The sequence below is a fragment of the Mercenaria mercenaria genome, chromosome 8 (assembly GCF_021730395.1).
Source record: "Mercenaria mercenaria strain notata chromosome 8, MADL_Memer_1, whole genome shotgun sequence".
Lineage (NCBI taxonomy): Eukaryota > Metazoa > Mollusca > Bivalvia > Venerida > Veneridae > Mercenaria > Mercenaria mercenaria.
In genome coordinates this window covers 9,171,092-9,194,353 of record NC_069368.1, presented here as the reverse complement: position 1 = coordinate 9,194,353, position 23,262 = coordinate 9,171,092, and positions in this window count along the sequence as shown.

Sequence of the window (23,262 nt, the reverse complement as noted above, 5' to 3'; positions counted from 1 at the left end):
GAATTGGCAACTGGCTCTCCTGAGTGTTTCCAAGACTGACCTATACGCTGAAAGTGTCGGATATTGATATGAAAGAACAAAATATATGTAAATTTGAATTATTTTATTCATATGTGTCTGAAAAATCGGCTTTTCTGAAACATATCGCGAATTGGCAACTGGCTCTCCTGGTGCATTTTGAGACTGTTGAATACATTAAAAGGAATAAATATTAACTTTAAAGAACGAAACAAAGGCTAGATTGACTTTTTATCATTTTCGACCAAAACTATGACTGTCTGTAAAATGCCGAATAACCAACTGCCTACCAGTAGGCAGTTGGTTATTCACACGCGAATTGGCAACTGTCTCTCTTGAGTGTTTCCAAGACGGACCTATACGTTGAAAGTGTCGGAAATCAATATGAAAGAACAAAATATATGTAAAATTGAATTATTTTATGCATATGTGTCTGAAAAACCGACTTTTCTGAAACATATCGCGAATTGGCAACTGGCTCTCCTGATTGTTTCCAAGACGGATCTATACGTTGAAAGTGTCGGATATTGATACGAAAGGACAAAATATATGTAAAATTGAATTATTTTATTCATATTGGCAACTGGCTCTCCTGGTGCATTTTGAGACTGTTCAATGCATTTAAAAGAATAAATACTAACATAAAACAACAACAAAACAAGGGTTAGAATAAACTTTTTATCATGTTCTACCAAAACACTGACTGTATGTAAAATGTCGAATAACCAACTGCCTACTGGTAGGCAGTTGGTTATTCGCACGCGAATTGGCAACTGGCTCTCCTTAGTGTTTCCAAGACTGGTCTTTATGTTGAAAGTGTCAGATATTGATATGAAAAACGATATAAAATGTCATATGGAATAATTGTATCCATTTGTGACTGAAGAAAAAGCTTTTCTGAAACATATCGCGAATTGGCAACTGGCTCTCAAGGTACTTTTTGAGACTGCTGAATGCATTTTAAGAAATGAAGATTAATGCATTTTAAGAAATGAAGATTAATATTAAAGAACAAAACATGGATTAAAATGATTTTTTTATCATTATGTTTTAAAAGGTAATCAGACTTGCTTATACATTTTGAATAATCAACTGGCACCTAGTAAGTAGTTGGTTATTCGAATGTTCAACTACCAATTACCAACTGCCTACCAACTTTACTCTCATGAATAATTCATGAGATTATTCACACCATTATCTGTTCCCAAAGCAACTCTGTACACTCTGTGAAGTTCCGATGATAAGCTATGACACTCATATTTCATTGAAGGCATCTGATAGCTATATACATTCCCCTAAGTTATACAAAAGAAAACAATCCGACAAAAATGAAAACAGAGATTCGAAGTTGAAAAGAAAACGTAAAAATCTTACGAACACTTTTATGTAGCATATAGATCGCTGAAATTAGGTAAATATTAAAGTAGATATGTGTAAAACTAAAAAATAATCTGTCCGTCGAAAACAAAGTCCTGGAAATATCTTGAATCTATCGTCGTATGTCGTAAAACGTAATATATGAAGATTTAAAAAAAATTATTTGTGATGCTTAATTTTTTTTTCTTATTCATTTAATAGCATTGCAAGTGTCATAAGGTAGCGCGCCCGTAACTGCAACTATAGGATCACTTTATTCTGTATGGTCACATAATACCCCTCAGAATCAAAATGACAATTGTGTGTTTTAACTTTATTCACTTTCACTAATAACTACAACTTCTATTCAGAAAGGTTTTGTTAAACATTTTTATTGCGTGTGTTCGGGTTTACCTTGATCTACACTGTCCAGTGAATTTGGAAAAAGGTGAAGGTAAGAGTACGATTAGGAGCATAATCCGGTTTAGGCTCTTCAGTCGTAGTTTGCCACTAAGCGTTCCAGAGCGGTACCACACTGTGTTCCTTTCAATCCACAAAGGACTTTCAAACTTCATAAGAGTGAGTTTTAAGGGTGCTATTGATTTTCTCAAACAGCTTTATGGATTGTATATGTATCTCTGTGAGAGGAGAAATGGAAGTGTTGTTTTGGTTGTTTTTTTTTGTCAAACAGTGTTCATTTGCAAGATTTGTTATGATCTATATTTAATCATCCGTAATTGCAAGTAGATGTTCTAAACTCGCCCCTTCTGCTAGTTTAGACTAACTGACTTGGGAATTGAATTACTGTTCCCGTAACACAATTGATCAGGACATCTTCCTTGTAGCAATTGAACTCAATCAAGAAATAGGTTTTGTGAAACTGGTGTAATGAAGTAAGATGAAACTCATTGTTTCATTACTGATCATAGTATCAATAAACGAAAATATGAAACTTGGATATACTGCATTTAAGCCTTTTGAGGTATGGTTGTAAAAATGATTATTATATGTATTAATTTCAATTATTTGTTACTTTTCGGGAACCATTTGATTTAAGCAATTCAAAATTTAGATTTGAAAGTATCAATACAGTTATGCAAAAATATCACTTTTATATCGTTCATAATGGTCGGAACGGGCTTACACCCAAAATGACATTCAAGAGCGAAGCTCAAATGCAACCGGGCAGCACAAATTCATTGGCTGCTTTTCTGTCATATTGGCAATACATTATTATTTGGAATAAGAAAATGAACAAGTCCAATAATGACTCTCTACATATAAGGCCAATATTAACGCTATTGCGTACGTACAAACTGTGTCAGCTTGAATCGTAATACATCAACTCATTTTGATGCGAGTCAAACAAACTATTAACATTTAAAACATATTTCTATGTTAGAATTAAAAGTTGAGGAAAAACAATGAACTTTATGTATGATAAAATATAGTTAAATGTCGATCAATAGCTAAAACTACATTTCTGAAGTCCAAAAGTTTCACTGTGGCCCAGCAAAACTGTGTTTAAACTGTACTATAATAGATCATTTCAGTAACTAATAGTAAACATGTATGCTAGTAGTAGTAAACAAAACATTGGTGTGGCACTGACTGTTTTCGGGCAATGGACGTATGTTTATTGTTATCGGTAGGCCAAAGGTCAACACTGTAAAAGTGTGATAATTATAAACGATAATACGTAAAATACTTCGTGCCGCGCAACATAGTTATAACATGTTACGTTCAAATGAAACAAGCGTATTTTAAACTTTTCAAATCATTAATCAGGGCAAAAAGTAAGAGAATACTACACAGGTTTATGTCTGAAGTGCCTTGAAAGACAGCACCAATTGCCTTTCATTCTTAAGATTCATTATACAGGTACACATTTAAAAGTAAGTAACATTCGTTCAAATAATTCAAAGTGAAAGATGGACAAAATGTGAATATGAAATATGTGTTTGTTTGTTTGCTTGCTTGCTTCGGGTGTAACGCCGTTTTCCAACAGTATTTCAGTTAAGTAACGGCGGACAGTTAACTTACCCAACCTGTTCTTCACAAGGAACTGCAAACTTCCCCACATGCATCAGATGGATCAAACTCACGACCCCGCGATCCGTATAACTGCGCCCTCCCTCTCGAGCTAAGCGGGCGGTTACAAAATATGTAGATACTATCTGGATACAAAATGACTTGGATTGTTTAAAGGGCATCCACACACTTTAAATAATCTGATGTATTTTGTATCGATAAGGTAAATACATATCCTTATGTTTACAAAAATAATTCACGCGTTATTCTCCCAGTAGAAAACAGTTATCTTCACACAACTGTATTAGGAACTGTAAATACTGTTGAAATTGATCATAATTAATGTGCTTGTGTAACTAAACGAGTTTGTGTCCTATGAAATATTCTCCCAATTAACTGTCCCTGGCGGAAACTTTGCAGAAAATTTGTTTAATCATCTGTCACTTTGTGCGTTCTCTTTTGTTATTTGAATGGGAATACACAAGTTTCAAGTTCTGATATATGAAACAGAGATTAGATGCTAGTAATAATATGAAATTGATAAATGTTCAACTTTCAAGCATCAAGAAAATTCACATCTTATATAGATATATTGATATAATCAGGAAAATGCATGTATGCACGAGGTAGGAACACATTAATCGTGCACTGCTTCGTCATAAACTTACATCAAAAGGAAAATGTTATCACATTCTTTGAAATGAAAGCAACTGAACTAAAAAAGTCGATGTTCGATTATCGACCTCAGGGCCCACGTTTACGTCACAAATCATTTCAAAATATTACTTTCTTTTTGTATATTAATAAAGGCGTAAATTATGTATCTGAAGACATTTTATATAAGCCTGTTAATATCTTTTTTCACTTCATGATTCAAATGCACATATTCTGCTTTAGCCTGCATACAATATAATATGTAGGGATAATCGAGAAAGAACGTTTTAAGGTTTCTATGAGGAAGAAAATGGACAATAGTTGGCAATTACTGTTTATTTACAGTCCAGACTCCTTCCATTATCTACATCCAATTGTTTTTGATTATATGTGGATGCTCTAGACTGTGCACTTCGAATCCTTTATATGTATATACATACATTTGTACATAAATGTTTTTAGACAGTCATGCTTTACAATTTACTTTTTAACCCTTTATATTTTTATACATTTTTACATAATTGTTTTTAGAGATGCTTTCAAAACACTGTTTTCGTCGATATATGGCCTTTTTGTGTCGATTCGCCATAAAATCTAACTCATTCACTCGATCAGTTTTAAAAGGTATTTCAAGTTAGGTTTTTTTTGGAATTAAAAAAAATCATTTGTATCAATCTTATAATATATATATACAGAAGTGAAACACCAGTACTATATGTCATGAAATTTTAATAGACATGAAATTCAATTCATAGTTTGCTTCTGTTCTTGTTTCTCTTATTTGAATTCCAATTTATAATTGGTTTTCCATTTGTCCTGTCTATTCCTTAAAAACGGCCGAGTGGTTACGTTCACTGACTTCGAATCACTTGCCCCTCATCGATGTGGGTTCGAGCCCCACTCGGGGCGTTAAACTCTTCATGTGAGGAAGCCATCCAGTTGGCTTACGGAAGGTCGGTGGTTCTACCAAGGTGCCCGCTCGTGATAAAATAATGCATGGAGGGGCACCTGGGGTCTTCCTCCACCATCAAAGCTGGAAAGTCGCCATATGACCTAAAATTGTGTTGGTGCGTCGTTAAACCCAATAACATAAATAAATAAATAAAAACGAGCATGGTGGCGTAACCTAATGATTGCTGGAACTGGGAATATGTAAGTAGATATGTGTAAACTTAAAAAAGAGTATATGTCCATAGATAAGGACATGCCTTAAAGTTATCGTCGTATGTTGTAAAATGTAAATTATGAGCAGTTAAATGAAATCTGTTGTGATACACACGTAGCAGCAACTTACAGTTCCCGTTCCCTCACGTTTATATCGTGTGATTTTTTATATGTTTTGGCTATTGATATAGCTAACACGAGCTCATGGCGCACGTGTCAAACGTTGAAGTTTTATAATTGTTCAACTTCCTTGAACGTTAAGCAGCAAAATCACCTGTCCCTTTTCGGTACATGTCTCAGATCAAATACTGTATGTCCTTACTTCTATTATTTTTGTGGAAAATGAAAGAAATTGCTAATATTGATGACGCTATCATTTGTAAATACACGATCGTGTTATTTCCATTTCGCTTTGTAGCTTGATCTATCCCGGGATTTCATGGATTTAGGTTACGTGGGGTTATTCATGTAGCCAGTTCTTACATTAACTTAATTGCAGGGTCAACTATTACAATGCTGACGTTAGATCTTCCTTTTAATATCCATTCACACAGTCGAACTGGAGCAAGCAGCGCTTTTACAGACACTATGACTGCTATGTAAAATAACGTTGTAAGAAGTGACAATAGCTATATATGTGACTTGTACGTGATGTACGAGCAATGTAGAAATTTTGCATCATATTGAATGCATGACCTTAAAACCTAATTTCTAGAAATCACATTCGGATTTTAAATAGATAGGATTGGAAATTAGATTCCCCTCTTAGTGAATTTCAGGAAAATATTAATTCTAAAGCCGCTTGATAGTAAACTATTTTCGTGTCCAGGCTGTTTTGAACTCCTCTAAACCTTGTGTAATGTATAGACAAGCCAAACAGGCAAATAAATCAGAAGCGGATAAAGTGATGAATTTTATGTTGTTACAAAAACATCAATGTCATGATGTAAGATAAGTTGAGACATGTTGTAGTGCCCATTTTAAGTCCAAACGCGCAGAGAAAATCTTTTTTCTATAGCTGGACAGTGTTTTAATTTACAACTAACGTAAAGGTACTCTTTTTTAATTAATTCAGCATTTAGAATGCTAACATAAATCGCACTGTCTTATAATTAAAGAAAAAGCATGGAAAATCCTTATTCAGGAAAATACGGATCAAACATTTGGTTCTGGCGGTAACAAGCAATATGTGCAACAGGTACTGACCCTGTAACATTTGCCCATAACACAGCGTATATAAATTAAAACTTATCCATAAATTATAGCATATTCATATAGACGCCCATGTCCTGGAAAATATGGAAATATCGTATGTTTTTGCAATATTCTTGTAAAATTATACTTACTACACAAAACAATCAATATTTAAGTATCAAAAATAGCATTTATGTTGGGCTGAGAGCATAGTAACGGTTAAATGAGCAGGGCTATTTTCAATATCTGCAGCGTTTATTTATATTTTTTCATGCAAAACGTGTGATCGAAAGTTTCTTCCAAAGTTAATAATAGTGGCTGATTTAGGATATTTCATTATGTCGCGCTGGCGTGCACGCAACTTATATAGCACATTTCGTTATGTTGTCTTGTTCTTGTTTTTTGTTTCGTTTTAGTGCGCTCGACAACGCAACAGAACCAAACTATCAACGGTATATAATGTAATATAACATTTGATAGTATGAAACATTTTATTTTGCGTTTGCGTGCACGCCATTAACAAAGATTTCGTTCTTGCGTGTTGACGCCGGTGACAAGACAAAATATAAGTTTCGTAATATCGGGTTTGCGTGCACGTTTACTATGTTGAACACAACGTAGTGTCGCCCTTGCTTGCACGCCAATGCGAGACAATGAAACAATTTATTTCATCTTGTCACAGCGACAACACACAAAAACGAAATTCTATCGCGAAACAATGAAGCATTACATTTCGTCTTGGTATGCAAAAACGCCAAACCAATGCACCAACACGAAACTTTTGTTGATGAAACATTTTTATCATTATATATATCCAGTCCTCTGTAATTTCAAGTAGATGTTTTATACTCGCGCCTTCTGCTAGTTTTTGACTAACTGACTTGGAAATTGAATTACTATTCCCAAAGCACAATTGATCTTCCTTGTAGCAATTGCACTCATTCAAGATATTGGTATAATGAAGTAAGGTGAAACTCATAGTTTCATTACCAAATATTATAACAGGAAATGAAACATGATGCAGGAATATATTGCATCTAAGAATGTTTGAGATGTAAATATTTATGATTATTTGTTTTTAAGTGCTAATAATTCCGGCACGCAATTCAAACGTTAGATTTAATCGTATCAGTATACTGATTCAAAGAAAATATTTTTATATCGTTTGTCAAAGGTCGGAACGGGATTTACACCACCAAGGAGCTCCTTCAAAGCGGGGAGCACAATACCACTAGCTGTTTTACAGTCAATTTTTGCAGTACATTTTTATTGAAAGTAAAGGACGTACTGTTTCAGTATGCGCAGTATATAAATAAAATAACAGTAGCATTCTCTTTAAATGAAAGCAAAAATAAAATAGACTTAAATGAATGAAGAAAAGACAGGTAATCTTAATTGGAATTTAATATCAGCAAACGTGTCACTTGAAGAATGTCCAATACAATATAATACGTATAAGAAGACATATGTAGCAGTTGAAAGGGTGAAATACAACAACTAAAGTTTGTCATAAATCGATTACATCGACAGATTCCAAGATCTACTCTCCTTAGTGAAAATGTTAGACCGAATTCAATTAAGTGCCAGTACAGAACACAGAAATGTTGGTAGTTAAACTTATTGCCGTGATATAACTAAAATTCTCTAATAAAGTAAAACAACATAGCTCCCCTGAAGCATTGCCATGTATAGAGAAGCAAATATTTGACAAGTCTAACAAAATTATGTCATTTTAGTGCCTAGTACAAAACATGATAATATTATAATCTTGTGAATAACTTATGAGACGACTCGCTCAAAAAGAGACCTATATACACCTCTATCCAATATTCCTTTTAAGATATTTCAATGAATACTTTTGATAGCTTTTATATTCTGTTTGATTAGACAAAAATATAAGACAGAAATCGAAAACAAAAACAGAAGTTAAAATGGAACCCTGAGCTTCATTTAACTTCGAATCCATCCACTTTTTACATGAAAAAAAAAATAAAACATTGAAGATGTTGCATAATTGCTTGGATTTGGTTTTACTTAAAATATGTTCAGATAAATATCATACGGATAACAAGATTAATTGCAGGTTCGAACTTTCTCTTCAAATGAGGCAAACCAAAGCGATAAGCAACAAACCTAAATAATCGGCTTCATTGAATGCCTTATTAGTTCTGTCATTGTTTACTACACAGCAATGAATAATCTATTTAATTTATGACTTTTAATTACGCTGAGATTTCACCATCGTGTTCTTGACTTTCATCATCGTGCTTTCGTGATTTCGACTTTTGAGATAACGAGTTCAGAAATAAAAACATCGGTGGTCAAAACGGAACACCGTACGTTACCATGTACCAAAGTACTAATAAATACAAAAAATGTACCAATAATACATTAAATATACTATTGTGCTACTTATAACGGGGACAATTCCTTCAGTTACGTTAACAGAATCTAGTTAACAACATTCCTTAATAACGTCACTTAAAATGATGAATTATACTATGAGCCTGTTTATCATTCTTCTACACTAGGTAAAGATATTTACTAAAAGGTGCTATCTTTCGACATTTACCTCAAATTTTAAAAAAAAAAACTTCATCAAATGTATTTAATTTCAATAAATTTGATATTGAGTGTGAGTGTACACCTTTAATCATAAGTAAATTACATACAGTAACAGTCAGTTGTTAAAAACATATCAAGTTGTTAGTAGAGTTACACATTAATTTTATACTGTGCTGAGCTACATGTATTCATGAATTGTTTACTTTTAACACCTAATGCTTAGTACACTTAATATAAATAAACTTGTTCATTTTATTCTTACATAACATGTTCATATTATCAAATATGAAATTTGTGTCTAATATACCTTATTATAAGTGCTGTTGCATTCCCGCTTCTCCATACATAAAAATGAAATGAACGAGAACATTTGAAATCAAATATAGGTTAACAAATGCCATGTTGCTTAAATGACGAAGGAAAGATTTTCTGTAGGGTCACAATAACCGGGACGCCTATGTATTATCTTGTCAAGTGTCATAAGGCTAAAACATATTTCTTCCAAACTCATTTGAAGTTTACTGCAATGATAATTTATCTTCCTTAGTTAACGCTACACTGGCATTTTTGTTTGTTCCAAAACATCGTATATGATGCGGAAATAATGAATTGAAGACACATCGCTCAACAATTTAGAACGAGGGGTAGTGAGTCATATTTATTGCAATGTTGTAGAGCATTCCAGCTTCGATTGTTAGTAAGTATTTCAGAAGGCAGTCAAGGCATTTATGGGACACTGACTGTTTGGTCTCAAAAGATGTATTTTAATTGCATTAATAGGCCACATGTTAACAATGTAAAAGCGTGTTAGTTATAAAATACACTAGGTAAAGTACACACATTAATCACATACATGCACCAAGCCCCGCCAAAATCCGACAAATTTTAATTTAAGATTTCATTCAGAATAAAAAGTTCCATCATGTCTATGTTTACTGTATTCTTCAAGATATTTAAAGGTGTATTTACATCATTGAAAACATTTTTAAAATCGTATCATGGTGAAACAGATTTTTTCATACTTTTACAATTAGTTTTTTACCTTATAATTATTTTAAGGTACTGGTTTTATTTCTAAGGTAGTAGTCCTAAGGCAGCGACTTGTATATATTTTTAGGTATTAACCTTAATAGAAAACGAAAATAAGGTAAAATAAGGTGACATACATCCTTAGCCAGCACTACAGACATTATCTATCTGTTTAGTCTGTGCTGGAACAACTCAAGCATATATGATATTATACATTCCTTGTGAAAATGCACTGGTACCTTAAACATGTTTTATTTAGCTGAAACACTCGGCACTCTAATGTCACATATTCCAAATGCAGGCAGCACACCAGACATCACTGACTAAGGAGAAGACACAAACAAAGTATAATGCAATTTTTAATTTCAAAGTTTTCAGTTATCTATATTTATTTCAGTTGTAATGTATCAAGTACCATAAATAATAATTTAAAGAATGGTATTGTATTCTATAATTTCAGTTTCCATGTGTTGGGACAATTGCAGCAAAAATTCTATCTAAATCGTTTAGTTTCTTTTCATGTAGACTGTGTTTTTCTTTAATTTTGGTTTCCATTTGTATAGGCAATAAGAGTTGAAATTACAATCTATTGTTTCCACGCAATGAACCTTATAATTTATTATTTCAACAACCTTTTATAACAAAACATTTTTTTCCCTCTTCGTTGTATGTATGACCTACGTCAATCATGTACAACTGACCATGACATTAAGATATGCCTTTCAATTTCTTTACAGTAGCTTCAAGTCTTTCTTAATTAAGCAATTGTTTGATATACATGCAATATACACTGAATGAAATAGTATACACCATATAAACATATCTACCTGTATATCAACCTCATCTTCTATCGGTGATATATTTTGAGCAAAGATTATTGTAAAGTTCCGAAACGTATCCCGTTTTCAGAAATATGCATAACATGTCATTTAATGCTTTAAAACAAAAATAATTAAACAGTTGTAATCAGCAGTCTATAATACTGATTTTAGCAGATTATTCTCACGCTAAAATGCGATATGTTTGCTGTATTTAGAACCGTAATTATTATTGAAACTGATCAAACTTAATGAGCTTGATTGATTAAATGACAGAGTGTTCCGTAAAGTATGCTGCAAATTAAATTGCTATGGAACATTAAATAACATTTTAGTTGTTATTTGAGTCAGTTTTATTTGTTTATCTCTTTTATAAATTGAATTGCGATGTTCACATTATCAGTTCTTACAGCAAAAGTTCAAATTGCGAGTAGTGATATTAGGAAAGACAGATAAGATTACGTTCTATAATTGCTTGTTTATTCATGCAAAAAAGCCAAATTCGCTTTTGTTTTTTGTAAAGTAGAATACAAGTACGTTTGACATTATCTAAAAATAAATAAATTTCTGTTCCTAATAAAAAGAAAGAAGATGAAATTGCCTTAGATTTTGCAGTATATTTATTTTAGCCATAAAAGTGCATCCTGTAAACAGCGGAGACATTGTTTCCATAAAGATCTGTCTCGCCGCGTGGCTTATAGGAAAGAGCGGCAAACATGACAAAGTCAACAGAGCTGTTGCAATACCTCGGCATCGGCGTCGGAATTCCAGTCAGTTATTATTCTTCTCAACTTTATTAACTTTCCCATTGAAATATCAACTGAGTGGCATAGATCTACTAACTTTTATTTTCATTAGTTATGTCCCATTGTCTAAACATTGCTTTTATGATTATCAGAAGGTTAGTGTCTCAATAACTACGCGTCAAGGTTTAATTGAATTTCCACATATTTCTTTTCTAACAAAATGATTTAGGTCCCCTAACTCATGTCTTCATTTTGATGAAATTATAACCCTTTTCAAATTATATGTCCAAATTTTTCTGTTCGAGGCCTGTATTGTTATGGCAACAGTTCTGTACAATTTGAAAAAAAAAATCGCCTTTTAATATTAGCACAATTTTATTCAAAGCATTACTGCAGAATTTGTGTTAAAATTATTGTATGACTTCATTGCCTTTATAATGAAGATTGAAACATTTAACGTCACTTTTGTTTTTCAGTTTGGAAGATATTGCACATAATTTAATTCGAAGATTGTGACACCGTAGTGTGGTATTTTGTTCCTCTTTTGCAATGTCTAAAGCAAATTAAAGAGCGTTTTATTGATGTATTTTAACGTGATTCACAAACAGCAGTTCGACAAGCGCAAATCCCTTTTACAAAGTATAAACTGTCTTCCAAAACCCCCATATTTTATCAAACAAAGGCATGTATGCTCTGAAAACATGAAATAAGTCAATAAAGCTAATAAGGCTCTCTTCTTGGAGGTTATTTATGACTGTCCCTATATTGTATTAGAGAAGTTCGGCACCGACAGAAATCCATCAATATGACTGATAGTCTTCTTGTTTAGCACTGAAGACAGCAGTTATGATATTATTTATGTTAATGCTCGGACATTTAAGATATCAATATGAAGCATAATTGTATGGTTTGGACTTGCTTCTACTGATTTACCTTAAAATGAGAATGTTGTTATAGTTACATACGAGACGTCTTATTCTACAGAGATGGAGGTTATTCTTGCCGATAAATCTTTGTTTAAGGTGAAGATTGTACCCAGTATATGTAATTGCCTATATTTTTAACAAAACGTTTGATCTTTATACACATCAAATGAAAACTATTTAAAATAAAACAAGAACAAAAGTCAACCAGGAAAGGCCGTATTCAAAGAATACAGCCACCTATCTTCATACTGATAACTTTCACGTATTACTAGATTTACGTATTAGCGACAGGCTATACCTTTTATCCTTTTTATCCTGTTTTACCTTTCTGGGCATAATGATTTTTTTTGCATGTCGTGTTTAAAAGGTAATGTTGTACTTTGTAATTCCATCTGCATAGAGTTCTTAAAAAGAGGTGAAAGAATTTTCAAAATTGGCTTTAAAATGAGAAAGTTCATTTGATCAAGATAGCGGCCATTTCGTTTCCATGGCAACATTTAACAAAAGGGCGGATTTTTAAATTTCTAGATAAATATTTAAATTGTATTTGTTCATTTCTGTAAAATTATTTCTCTACTTTTTCTAACTATAATGAAAGAAATGCCATGTCTTGGATATGGTGCCTGCTTTTTAATTTTGTCTTTTGGCAATTCCAGTTTCTTCAGTTCTGTCCATTGTTTTCTTGTTTAGGTCAAAGCCGTTATTTTATAAGGGGACCATGGAATTGCACTCTGCATCACTGAATGTTCCATGTGCACCACTGCGTGAATACATCTGCGGATGTCTCTAAATTATATTCTGGTACTTATAACATGTGTAAATGTTGAGTTCTACTCAACCCGGGCCTAGAGGGCGTGGACGGTAGCTTGTATTACCACTACCGTCCATGAACAGGCTAAATCAAACCGAGCTTGCAATCTTTTCGTTTATGTCGTGTTGGGCGACCTGTGGTTTTCCACCTTTTTATTTTACACCTTACAGTCAAGAAACAGCCAGGTACCAGGTAGAATATTTACCCATCAAGAAACCTATTCTACTAACATATTTTAATATAATCTTCATATACTTTCTCTATTAAACAGTGTAGTGTTAAGGCGATCGCCGCATATTTTGACTCGAAACAACAAATGAACGATGAGAAGTCAAAATAACGAAACTACGATGGTGAAAGTTTGAAACAACGGAACTACAATGGTGAATTGTGACACTTTTTTCCATCGTTGTTCCTTTGTCTAGACTATTCAACATCGTGGTTTAGTTGTTTTAACTTTTCTACATCATAATTTCGACTTTTCACTATCTTATTTTTGAGTTTTCACCATCGTAGTATAGCATTCCTGTTATACATGCACAAAGGATTCAAAACGATGGGTAAATAAACTTCCACAAAGGTTACACGTATAGAGAAGTAATGATGCTGTGACGTTAGCTAAAGTTAAAAAATGTAAACCTATGTTTTATTTATATTGTACCACGTATAGTAGTAAAATGACCCCTGGTCATGAGTGACAGGAAGGCGATACTACAATGTTGAAAACTCGAAATTAAGATGGTAAAAAGTCGAAAGTACCATGGTGAGAAGTCAAAACAACGAAGGTGAAAAGTCAAGACTGTGATGGTGAGAAGTTGAAACAACGAAACCAAAATGTTGAAAAGTCAAAACCACGATGATTAGAGCACAAAATACATGTTCTCATGTTTTGTTTATTTCGTGTGGTTTTAACCCGGGTTTAATTGTAAACAACGTATTTCAGTTGTATAAAGTGTAAAATAATTTGGTAAGTGTTCTGGGATTCTTTGCCAATATATATTCCCCGGTAAGAATCAGGCTGCTTGATTGTTTCGGATTTAATGCCGTTTTCAATGTACAAGCGGTCAGTAGTGTTCATGCCTTCTATCAAATCGTCATGATGATACATGAAAAGGTAAATGCATACTGCTCTGAAGCATTGCGCACTGCAAATACAGTCATAGTCACACATCTCAAAGTAATTCAACCACAAACAGATATTGTAGTTGAGAGATAAATCAGACAGGTGTCTTCAAATACGTTTTAAAACAAGACATAAAAATGGGTAAATATGGGAGAGGAAAAAGAGTAAGTAAAACCTTGGGTTGGCGAATAAAATGGGGGAGTAAGACGAAATTGATTTTACGTGGTTTCGTCTCCCTCCCCAACATAAAATATGTAATTTATGAAAAAAACATCAGACACTATATAGTAAAATATGCAAATAGGGTCAGAACATCATTATACATAGTAACTTGTTGGAAGTCAGAACATTTAGAGCCTAACTTTAATCTCCTGATAGAAGTGCCACCCTACCTGTTTATATATTTTCGGATTGCCGTGATATTGCATCAATAACAGAAATTACCACGACTCATACCCTTTCTAAAACACTTAAAACGAAAAAGTGAAATAAAATGTGAAAAAAAGCAGTTTTATTCAAAATGCAGTCGAAGATACAGCATGTTCATGCAAATTAACGAAAAACCTTAAGGAATTTGACACTTGCAAAATGCTGAGGGAGTTTTCTGCATAATCTTGTGGCTAGAAAAATAACTGATCATCACCCAAACTGTACGCCCGTGATGTTGCATATTAGATCGAATTTCCTCTTAATATTAAGCGTCTTACATTTAATCTAAATTTGCATAGCCCATTTTAATGAGATTTTATAGATTTAATACGCTGACATAATAACGAAAGTATTTTCTAACGTGCGACAAAATATTCTTTATCAGCCTAACAAAAACATCAAAAAACAATGGGAAGAATTGTTTTCAAATTGAACAGACTGCATTATTTCAGAATAGCTAAGCACCTTAATACTTTGTTTTTGAAAGTACTGACATTTCGTTGGGTTTAACATCTTAACAGAGTTCTATGTCAAGCTATATCATGGCGGGGGAAGGACCCCATGTACCCCTACGGGCATTATTTCATCACGGGGGACATCTGGGTGAAACCACCGGCCGTCCGTTAGCCAGCTGGATGGCTTCTTCACATTAAGAAAGTGAGGCCCGAACCCACATATGCGAGGAGTAAGTAATTTGAAGCTTAACCACTCGGCCATGGACGGATTATATCTTACCAAATACACATGTAAGACGATATAGAACGATGATATTCCTCATATCATCAACCCGAAATCATTACTTACATTTGTTATTGATTTGTTGTTGTTGTTTTTTATAAAAGTTGATATTTGACAAAGCTTGTCTGCTGTTATCATGTCGTATATTTTGGAATTCACCCTACTCAGACTGTTTTGCAAATTTAGGGCGTGGTTGGGTTTAAACATGATGTTTTGTGCATATTTAATTGATTTATACTGTGTAGTTGCAACTGACTTTTAAGATGATACCGCGCTATGTTTCCTCAGGGTTTGTTTTGTCGTCAGGGGGTGCACTCTCTTAACATCAGCTCTGTCTTTGTGTTCATAAGGCTCGTAATGCCGACACATATATTACATGTAGCAGTACTGGGTGATGAATAATTGGGAATCCTATTGCAAGCCATAAAGGATATTATTCAATCTTGTAATTGCACGTCTAGTTGGCCAACAAAGCGTATATGGGGTACTGATTCTTCCAGGCCGGCAGAACGAATGGTTCTTTTATCTTACATCAAATGAATAGATAAGCAAACGTTTCATTTTGACCTGCAACTTTTCCTGAAGATTGAAATTAACTTAATATTTTACAGGCAACAGAATTGTTCTGTTCTGTTGGCCTTCAGAAATTTACTCAATGAAAAGTAAATGCATATATATGTTGCATGATTTAAACTCAGTTCCGATCAAATAAACTTTGACTTAAAAAGTTTCTTGAATTTTTTCTCGACTATACATGAAACAGCAAAACTATTCAATTAGTCTCCAGGGATTGTCTAGGGGCGGGAAGTTATCCGTAAATGATATAGCAGTGAATTATTTATGAACCTATTCGCACAAATCTTGTTTTCAAGCCGATATAAACGCTTCATGTCAATATCTGTGAAAATCCGGTGATAAACAATGACAGTTTGATATTTCAATGAATACATTTTGTCTGCTACATACATGCCCTAGTTTATTGTTTCAGATATTTCCGGTGTAAATGAACATACTTTCACGTTGGATCGAGCACCTACTGGTACATACTTAATTTGTAGTATTTTTGGCGCTAGGCCATAGAGGTCTATAAATAGAGAAATAAATAAAGGCATCAGAATATAAATCGTTCTTAATAAATTTATAAATTTATGGCTGACGTGTTGACTCGTTCAGCATATATATGAATACTGCTGATTTGGTAATATATTCACGATGATTTACATTTCGCTATTTGTGAATAATGCCACTCGCATATTCAGAATATTTGTGAATACTGTGATTAAGACATTTACGCTAGTACGAGCGTAGTATACTATTTGCTGAAGAAAATGAATTAACCTTCCCTGATTTGTGTTATTTCTTTTACGTATCTATATCTGACAGCTCTCGAATATAGGCCATGGTGTTATTAAACGTTAATTTAATTGCCTGAATACATGAAGTGGCTGACATCCGATCTTTCTGCCAAGATCAGTCGACACATGATGCTGTTTTGAATTTTGTCAATAAATCTGTGTTAACTCGTCATTTAGGCTCGATTATCTCGTATATACGTTTCAGTCACTCTTTACTAAGCCTCAGTTACCTCGTCCTTACACCTTGATAACCTCGTAACTAAGCCCGAGTTATATCGTGACTAAGCCTCAGTTATCTCGTCATACTTCGTCATTTAATCTCAGTTAATCTCGTCACTAAGCCTCAGTTACTTTGTCTCTAAGTCTCAGTTATTTCGTCACTAAGCCTCGGTTACCTCGTCTCTAAGTTTCAATTATCCCGTCACTAAACCTCAGTTACTTTGTCACTAAGCCTCAGCTACCTCGTCGCTAAGACACAGTTATCTCGTTATTAAGCCTCAGTTACTTTGTAAGTTTCAATTATCTCGTCGCCAAGCCTCAGTTATCTTGTCACTAAACCTCAGTTATCTCGTCACTAAGCCTCAGTCATCTTGTCACTAAGCCTCAGTTACATCGTCTCTAAGCCTTATTTACTTTGTCGCTAAGCCTCAGTTACTTTGTCACTAAGCTTCAGTTGTCTCGTTGCTAAGCCTCAATTATCCTGTCACTAAGCATCGATTACTTTGTCACTAAGGCTCAGTTATCTCATCACCAAGACTCGGCTTTTTACTATGGCTAAGTTATCTCGTCACTAAGGCTTCGTTGTCTCGTCACTAAGCCTAAGAGATCTCGTCCCTAAACCTCCGTTATGATTCAAATAAGTTTGTAGTAAGACGACAAAGTTTTTGCTATCTATTCACCTGCCAAAAACTAAAAATCAAGGTACGTCAAAAACGTTTTTCAGAACGAGAATATAAATTCTGAAATCAATTTTAATTACTTGTATTGTCAAAAGGAATGGGTACAACTGTCAAAAAATAAGATTTAAGATCCAAGCTCTCATTGTTCATCATCGGATTTTCACAGCTATAGGTTGGAAGTGTTTACAGATATGCTTGGGAACAAAACTGGTGTCAATTTTCCCATAAATAATTCACTAGTATATATCATTGAAGAAAATCTTCCCGCCCGTCTGCGCTCCCTGTGGACTAATTGAATTTCAGATTCTTTGAGAGCGAAACAATACATCATTTAGTTATATTCGGATGACACAATGTCATAACGTTTGCTTTTCCTTATAGAGATACGCGTTTCACAGAATAAAATAGGGAAACATGAGATATGTACATGAATTATTAGGAAGGGAATATGTATAAGACGCAAATAAATATGGCCATAGAAGATAACTTTACCTAAATAACATTGACATTACTACATTATGCTGATGACTTTTAACAGCAAATAAGTACACTCAGAAAGTACCACAAGGTTGTAAGAAGTGATTTAATTGTTAAAATGTCTCTTTTTATGTCTTAATGAAATATTAGTTAGGTTAAGCCTATTTATATTTCCATGGCAATGGTGGTTCCCTAACTGTGCGTAAGTCAAATCTATGTATATCACATAAATAAGTGCAACATTGCACTCTTTGGGCTTTTTGCTGCCCTTTGGTCAAAAGATGCACACCTTCGATAATTTCAAGTGTTAAATTAAAATTTAATGAACAAGTTCCAATGAAATGCCCACTGATGCAGTTATTTGGGAAACAGTATATCTGAAGTCTTCTGCTACAGCGGCTGCTACAGCAGCAATGCTCTGAGGTATATCTTCGATTCCAAATTTTCCCTTATTTACTACCCTTACCCAATGAATAGTGGCTTTGAATGGGGAAGAAGTACCATAAATAGTTTCAGTATCTTACAGAGTCTGCCTGGTATATTCAGAAAACATCGCATCTTTGAGTAGGACCCAAGTTCCTTCCGACCATGAGTCTCCATTCCTACGATAGAATAACACCATTGTATACAGTGATGCGTTTTAAAACGTTTGTTATTCAGCTTATGTAACAACAAAACCAATTCTATTGAAATTTTCAATGTACATTGCTATTGAAACCCCCTAAAAGACAAGAAAAAAGTTGTGTCTGTACCTGTTAGAGAGTCTACGGGAGCGGGTTGGTTGAAGAGTTTTCTTAATTCCCCTCGCAATTAGAAACATTTAAATACATTACATTTTTATTCAACTCAGGGTTCTTCGTTCCTTGAATGTGGAACTTTCTACAGGTTATTTATTATTTTTAATTTACATATTTGCATGTGTACTAGCTGCATATTTCCTAAACAAGTGCAAACGTATCTTTTAGGTACGATCTACGTTCTAACAGTGATGTGGCCAGATACCTTAACACCTTAACATATCAAGCTGCGCAAATGTTATATTGACTTACAGTACAAGTGGTTCTGTCGAAATTGGCCTGCTTTGCCGAGTGTTTAATGTTGCTGACTTCAGTATACTTGGCCCTTACTGATGTGAATTCTAATCTTCGCTTGGGCTATAACATTCTTTCATACTAGGAAGCAATTCAGTTGGCTAACGAAAGGACAGTGGTGCTACCCTTGCGGTCGCCCGTACCTGAAATAATTGCTCGTGTGGAACATAGGGTCTTCTCCCACTAGTTGCCATGTGGCCTATGAGTGTGCCTGACTGCCGTTACAATTAACAAAACAGTCAAACAAACAGAATTCCGTCGACTACGTTTAACTGATAACCCGAGAAGACTCCAACGGAATTTAAGTTAAGTCCAGTGGCAAAACCACCACTGAGCGGTTAACATCGGTATTTGGTGCCCTCCTGTAAATGCTAATACTCTCCATATAGAAAAGATTTTTTTTTCAAAAAAGTTCTTTTCGGGTTCATCAAACTTGAATTTACGATATACATGACAAGAAACCAGTAGAATAAAAATCACTAAATCTGTCTCCATATGTTACTGAGTAGCATGTGACACTATATATAACAAACTGTACGGACAAGATAGACCAACACAGAAAAGTCCTGATACCTTAATATTGTGTTTTCAACCCGTGTATTAGGATGAACTTTCATTTCCGCCGAACCCGATTGACCTTCATTAAAACGATAATTTAACATGAGTGGTTAACGACACCATGTCATTTCTTGCACTCTATGAAAATCTGTCAAACTTCTGAGTATTCAGAAGACGCTAGATTTCTCATTTTTTAATTTCTCACACTTCTATAAACAATAACTGTTTCGGATCATTTGTATTTGCGTTAGTCATGTTGCAAGTCTTTTATGTACAGCATTCATCTTTAAGTGTGGCATTGAAAGGAAATACAAACGTCTTCTAGTCATTTTGTGTATTGGATTGTATTTATGAATGGCCACTTGTGGCAATATGAAAAATGTTGTTCTTGTAATAAATAATAAAATCTATAAGAAAATCCTTTTGGAAGCATAGCACGCAGCCAAGCAAAAAGTAGCAGACACGGTTTAATTGAGTCTATTTCTGAGAGGTAATGGAATGTCCAACACCACTCACGGTACTTAAACTTAATGTTGTGAAATGATAACGAAGCAAAGAACACAATGCATTTTGCAAGTTTCAGTGAAGTTATTTAGTAAATCAAAGTCATATTCGTTTTGACACAATGTGAAACGTTTTGGCACTCAGTATAAAAAAAGGCATTTTTTCAAAATAAAGACAAGAAATACATTATATCGAAACATTGGAAGAAAAGGTAATTTTTAGATGCCAAAAGTGATCAGCAAATCTAATTTTACTTCAAAACTTTGACTTTATTTCATTATGTTGATTATCAAGCAGAGATTAAGTCACTTGAAACTAATAAGCAATACGGCCTACATTACAGGAACAAACGCAAGCGAATAATGTTGACAATAATTACATTGTATTGACTACGGAGCTTTCCCAAATATGGGTCGAACAATACAAATGATTATAACATAATTTTAATTAGTAAGATTGGCATGCAAGACAATGCATAGATCAGTTCATAACAGCCCTGACACTTAAATATTTTGTTGTCAAGCGGCATTAGGATGAACTCATATTTTCCCGAACACGATTGACGTTCACTAAAAGGATAATTTATCATCAGTAGTTAACATCGCATTGTCATTTCTTGTAATTTGTAGAATTGTTTTCGAGTATTTGCTAAGATATCGGTTGGGGATAAAATATTACTGTGAGTCATGCTGGAAGTCATTATTCATAATATTCCAACATCCTGTCCAATAATGTGGTATTAGATGTAGAAAGGTGTTTGATACCTACACTATTTTGGATTGTCTGTATGAATTTTCGGTAGCAAAAGACTGCATATTAGCCTCAAGCAATTACATTAATGTTGAAATATGGCTAGATTAATAAAAGCACATGACCAATAACCGCGAGAAGGGGCTTTCAAATGTACTGGAAGGAATGCCAAGAAAAACATCAATGTTTGTTAAAATGATGATGCTTCTTTCAATACACTTCATGATAACTTTAGGTGTATGACACCAAGGGAACAGATCTGTTCGTAGGGAAGAAGTTGTTATTTCTCGTTGTCGAATAGGGCATACCCGTTTGACTCCTTCCTATCTTACCTTCTGAACAAAGAAGATCAACCTGAATGTGTTTGCTTACTATTAAACGTGTTTTAATCGACTGTGTGGACTTCGGTCCAAAGTGCAGTACATACTTTAACGTTAAATCTTTGAAAGAGTTGTTTGAAAAAGTTTCAATCGGCAATATTTTATCTTTTTTAAAGCAGATAGGCATTTATCACAAAATCTGAACATCATATATATTTTAATCACATATTTTGCAATAAAATTGTTTTAACCATTTGTATATACGTTTTAACATACATATTTTAGAGATACTTTACAATCTACGTTTTCAATACAACTTCCGTCTCGGCAGTATATGACCTTTTTGTGTCGATTCGCCGTAAAATCCAACTCACTTACTCACTGTAAATTATTACTATGCTTTTTCGGAAAGTCAAACCTATGAATCTGTAATAAGAAATATGATCTTGATTTTTGTGATCACCCTTACTCCGGCATCCGTCCGTCGGCAATCTCTTTGAGAACATGATAGAAACCACATTTTGCTATCGATTTTAATCATACTTGCACAAAACTTGTATTGGCATAATTTCTCGAATCCTTTTCGAAAACTGGCAAGATCTCATCATGGGTTCCAGAGTTAAAGGGCCAAAACTTGCTATTTTTGGCTGTTGAACACGATAGAGACCCCATTTTGCAATTGATCTTAATAACACTTGCATACAACTTGTATTGGTATAATATATCGGTTCTTTTCGAAAACTGGCAAGATCCCATCATGGGTTCCAGAGTTATGGCCCCTTGAAGGCCAATAATTGCTATTTTGGCTTTTGCAGCCATATAGATATACCTTCAATGGTTGAATTCATAAAATGCAAAATATTTTTAACAACAATAGATCTTTATATTATGATACAATTTAGTGTTCACGAGGAACGGCTCTGATTGCCGAAAAGCAGAATTTGTATTTCTCCTTGTGAACATCCGATTGAAGTGCACTTTTACTTCTAATTAACCACATTACAAACATCTTAAGTCACTATAAACTGTTATCGCTTTTGAAACGGCTAGATTCTATATAGTTTCATGCTTTGGAGAGTTGTTTAATCACCTGAAATAGGTCCTGCTTTTGCAATTTTGTCTTTTGCGTTCCAGTATATGCAGTACTCACAAAACCTCAGATCCCTTTTAATTCCACTCCAGTTTGTTTAGTTTTGCTCATTGTTTTCGTTTAGGCAACCATTATTTTAACTGGACCATACGCCCTTTTCATGGAATTACCTCTAGTGTAGATTGAACGGTTCCATGTGCACCGCCGTAGAACACATCTCGATGCTCACTGTAAATGTTTTTTTTTGACTTTTAGCAGTGTAAATTAAAGTCTGCTCAACCGGTAAGGAGTGACGTCTGCATTTCATACGTCAGACAGCTCATCCAACCGGCGCAAATTTCGTTTTGTTGTGATGAGCGAACCTGTGGGTTTCACTTTTTATTATTTCACAACACTGTTTGTGCTTGGCGCGTAACAAATCTCCTCGTACATTCATCAGGCTGTTCATTCGATCTTCCAGACGTTTAGCCGCTTTAAGGTGCTTACGTACTGATTTAGTTTCAGCATGAACATTTGCTTGGTGTTCCAATACCCGCTGTCATAGCTTTGGTATTGTTTTAATCACCGTTGTTTTGACTGCTTTAATTTGTCCTTTTGCAGTTCCCTGTGAAGCAGC